Genomic DNA, 4,959 nt, shown 5'->3' on the forward strand with positions numbered 1-4,959 from the left:
CCCTTCTCTTCCATTCTCCTCTCGGGATCTTGGGCATGCATGCACACGCACCCGGCATGAGTTTAAGCCACCGGGTCCGGGACTCTAACCGTGGTCGACTACATGGGAGTCCAGCAATGTAGCCATTACACTAACTCTTGGTCCCCCTAATTGGCATTTCTAGAGCACTCTACCCAACAGCTGTGAAAAATACAGATTCTTCTCAAGTGCGCAAGTAACATTTACCAATGTAGATCATATTCTGGGCCATAAAAAAACTGAATAAATTCAAGAGAATTCAAATCATAGAAAGGATGTTCTCTGACCCTCTTGGAATTAAATTAGAAATCAATTAAATTAGAAAAGATCCCTAGAAAAATCCCCCAGAATTTGGAAACTATAAACTTTTTTTTTCTTTTGGAGAGGACGTATGCGCTCACCAGAAAGACAGAGAGACAGAAAACAAGAAATCACCCCCCAGAGTGGATGGCTATGCCACAATCTCTTCTCCTCCACTCTCTTCTTGGGATCCTGGCATGCATTTAAGCCACCGGGTTTGGGATTTGAACTGCGGTCAACTACATGGCAGTCCAGCAGCATAGCCATTATGCCAACTGCTGGTCCTGGAAACTAAACACTTTTAAATAATACATAGATTTAAAAAAAAAAAGAAGAAGAAATTAAAGGGAAATTAGAAAGTATTTTGAACAAAGTAAATATGGAAACACAACATAACCAGAATTTGCAGAAACATTAAATTAACTAGAATAGAAGGGAACTTCTCTGACCTGATAAACAACATCTTTGGAAAAGTAATAAGTTCAGCAAGGTTATAGGATAAAGATCAATATGGAAAAATCAATTATATTAGGGCCAGGTGGTGATATGGTAAAACATGGTGCTCTGCAAGGCTGTACTTACATGGAAAGGTTCTCGATTCATGTCCAGAGACCTTCCTGAGTATGCCAAGCATGTGTTTTCTCATGATCTGGGGCTGGATTGTGGCATCAAGCCCCTGCTGGGTTGCTGCCTCTGTGTGTCTCTCTCGTCTCTTTCTGTTGCTGATGGAAGAAATAAGTGAATAAACTTTTTAAAAGATTTTTAAAATTGTGGGTTTTTTTTTTCAGATTTGCTTCAAAATGTGTGTACTCACTAGAACAAAATAGAAGGCAAGTGAGAAAGCATCCCCCATGGCCATGCTGCAATCTCTTCTTTTTCATTCTCTTGGGATTTTGGACATGCACACATGTGTTCCTGGCATGGTTTTCAAACTGCCAGGTCTGGGATTTGAACCACATAACTGGCCATGAGAGATCTTACTGTCTTATCTATTACTCCACCTAGCTGGCTTCTAAATATTGTATTTCCACATGCTAGCAATAAGAAGTCAAAAAATAGAATTAAGAAACTGATTTTATTTATAATATCATCAAAACAAAATGATTAGGGATAAATTAAACAAAGAAGTGAAAACTTATTCTCTGAAAACAATAAACACCATTGGGGAAAAAAAAGGACATAAGTAATTGACATGATATCCTATATTCATGGATTGGAAGACAGTATTACTAAGATGTCAGTATTTCCCAAAGTGATTTACAGATTCAATGCAATCTCTGTAAAGATTCCAGCAAGCTTTTTGTAGAAATAGACAGGGTCATCTTAAAATTTATATGGAAATTGCCAATCTTGAGAAATAAGAACAAAGTTGGAGAACTCATACACCCAATTTTAGAACTCATTACAGAGCTATAGTAACCAAAACTGTCATATTGTCATAAGGATAGCCATATAGATCAATAGAATAGAATTAACCCCCAGAAATTAACCTGTACCTTTATAATCAATTGATTTTTTTTGAGAGAGATATTTTTACTGTAGAGTATGTGAGCTCACTGTTTAGACAGACAGAAAACCAGAAATCACCCCCTAAAGGTGGCCACACCACAATCTCTTCTCCTTTGTTCTCTTCTCAGGATTTTGGGTACACACACACACCCCAAGGGAGATGGCTATACCTTCTCCTCCATTCTCCTCTTGTGAATTTGGGCACACATGCCCAGCATGACTTTCAAGCTACTTGGGCCAGTACTTGAATCATGGTCAACCATGATTAACCATTAAGCTACCTTAACCATTAAGCTACCTGCTGGAGCCGATCAATTGATTTTTGATAACTATGCCAGGACCATTCAAGGGGAAAAAGTTCCCTCAACAAATGGTGCTGGAACAACTGGATATCCATATGAAAACAATGGAGTTTGACCTCCAATTCATACCATATGTTCAGATCGGATCTATTAACTCAATGTATCATCGACATAATAGCAAGAGCTAAAGCTATGAAATTCTTAGAATAAAATGAATAAATATTTATGATGTTTTCAGGCACGGTCTTCTTATATATAACATCAAAGCACAAACAATAAAAGATAGATAAATAGAACTTCATCAGATTTCAAAACTACAGATTGTCCAATGAACACCATCAAGAAAGTGAAGAAGCAGCACCAGAATGGAAGAAAATCTTTGGCATTCATGTGACAAGTGTTTCAAGGGAAAAGGGAACATTTTACTACAGATAAATTGATGTGCCCGGTGTTGTGCTTCAGCTATAAATATTTTCCCCACCTATTTCTCACAACAACCTAGTGACATCATAATAGCCCTATTTTACAGATGAGAAAACAGAAGCTCAGTGATGTTGTGACAATACCCAATGGTATGATGCTAGTATATGATGGAACTGGAAGGTAACTCCAAGTCTCCCTCTTGTCGCCAGCTCTTTTTGTCACCTTATATGCTTGTTTGAGAATGCTAGACATTGAACACCTGCAGCATTGGCCCAGCCTCAGTGGCTCCGTCCATAGAGTCCTGGACTGCAGGGCTGGAAGCCACATGTCTGACTGTCGGGTCAGATTCCCAGCTAAGGCTGGACATGCAGTAAACATCCTGATCCTGAGGAACTGGAGGACTCAGGAAAGGGGATTGCAGCATGACGAGTCCCTGTCAAAAATGCTTTCTTTCACCTGTGTGCAAAGTGCACGTGCACATACTTTCTATTACCAAAAAAAAATAAATAAAATAAATAAGCAGTCTTATTTTATCCAAGGGAAAACTGAGGTCCAGAGAAAGGAAGTATTTCTTCCAGTTCTTCCAGCCATCTCTGGCTTCCTGATATGTTGCTCCTCCCCTTAACGTAAACAAGAAGGAACCTACACAATAAAAACTCACTCATCTGGACTTCTTTACTGTAAATTAACACCAACAATTGAGTGTTGTTCGCCCCCCCACACACCTTTTTAATAACTGAAACATAAAACATCTAAACCCACAGCTTCTGGAAGAACCACTTGTTCTTGCCTGTCTCGTACCTCTCTTCGAACTTGACCTTTGCCTCTTGCCTGGCCCTGTGTTTAAGAGCAGTCTCTGAAGACATCCTTGTTGACCAGTTTTGTCCAAGGGAATATCCACAGAGTACCTTGTGGGCATGAGGTGATTATAGTTATAAACCTTCACAAAAGACTTGATCTTTGACCTCTTGGCGATTTTCTTCTTGCCCATGGCAGCTGTCACTTTGCGGGGATAGCCATCAATTCCAGCCACAAAAGTGTGGCTGTAGGGGCGATCTGAGGTGCCATCATCATGTTCTTTACGATGATGGCTTTGCGTCCTGAGTAGCGTTCGGCCAGCTCCAGCACCACTTTCCCGGGTTTCATGAACTTGCCCATTTTGACCATCAGGGCCTATGGAAAGGAAAGCCGGCTACCTTGAGTGTTTTAAGAGGAATCATTTTACTGCTCTTGAAGTTGTGAAGGAAGGAAAGTAGGGCCATAGAAAATGGCACTTTCTTAAACTGAAAAATGTGAGTTTGAGCTCACTGTTACTGTTGGATTCTGGGATGTGTCTAGTGACCTTACCGAACTCCACTGTCCTCTTTTCTCACATGAGAGAGTTATGCTTTACCCATCAGCCAGTGTGGGTGGGGTCAGACAAGGTCAGAGATGCCAGGGCATTTTGAAGATGATGGAGTTGAAGCAAATGCAGAGATTGTTTTATGGCAAGAAGATCCAGGTTAGGAGTAGTAGAACTCTCTCTTGCTACACACACACCTGTTGTTTTATTTATTTTTTAATTAAAAAAAGTTTTTTAAAGGTTTTTGCTATAGGGTGTGTGCACTTGCCAAAGAGAGACAGATAGATATAGTGAGAGGGCAAGTGAAAAATCACCCCTTGAGGGAATGACCAGGCCACCATCCCTTCTCCTCCACTCTCCTCTTGGGATCTTGGGCATGCACGCACATGCACACGGTGTGATTTTCAAACTGTTGGGGCTCAAACTGCAGTTGGCCATGTGGGAGTCCAGCTCCTCAACCACTATGCCACCTGCTGGCCCCCTTACTGTTTTATTTTAATGAGTGGTTAAGAGTTGCTTATCAATTGTGGGCAAAGAGGTACTGCTAAATTGTTTGGGAAGTTCTTTTAAATTTGACAATTCAAATGTGTAGCATGGGTTGTTTATGGTGATGTTCCTCTCCTATAGCTTAGAGCAGGAATCTCTGCATTAGCCCTACAATGGCAGAGTTGAATAGTTGAGATAGAAGTTGTAACAGCCAGCGAAGACTAAACAGTTTGTTGCACCCATGTTAACTGTGAACACCTCCAGGGAGGTGTCCTGCTTCTTGGAGGTTTGCAGAGTATAGTGATGCCTGTCACTAGGAGCAGCAACCCCCAAATGCCAGCCTACTGCATTGTTTGCAGGTATTGGAACTGCCCAGAGAGACATGATCCACACAGGCACAGGATGAAGCAATACTGTACTCACACAGGGAAGAAACAGAGCAAGATCTACTTCAGTAGTGAGCACTGGTCCCCCATGGCCAGCAGAATGAGCCGAGCAGGTCTCGCTCCATGGCTCTGGGAGATTGTCCCTCACTATTAAGCTACTGTACCACTGCAGCATCCTTCTTGTGCTGCAGGC

The 4,959-nt window shown here is 41.3% G+C and overlaps 1 pseudogene; it reads right to left on the reverse strand.

The window, feature by feature from the left end:
- Positions 1-3,710, reverse strand: part of LOC102487206 (60S ribosomal protein L27 pseudogene) — a 7,820-nt pseudogene extending 4,110 nt beyond the window's left edge.
- Positions 3,711-4,959: the final 1,249 nt, after the last annotated feature.

The sequence above is a fragment of the Tupaia chinensis genome, unplaced genomic scaffold (assembly GCF_000334495.1).
Source record: "Tupaia chinensis unplaced genomic scaffold, TupChi_1.0 Scaffold000115_1, whole genome shotgun sequence".
Classification (NCBI taxonomy): domain Eukaryota; kingdom Metazoa; phylum Chordata; class Mammalia; order Scandentia; family Tupaiidae; genus Tupaia; species Tupaia belangeri.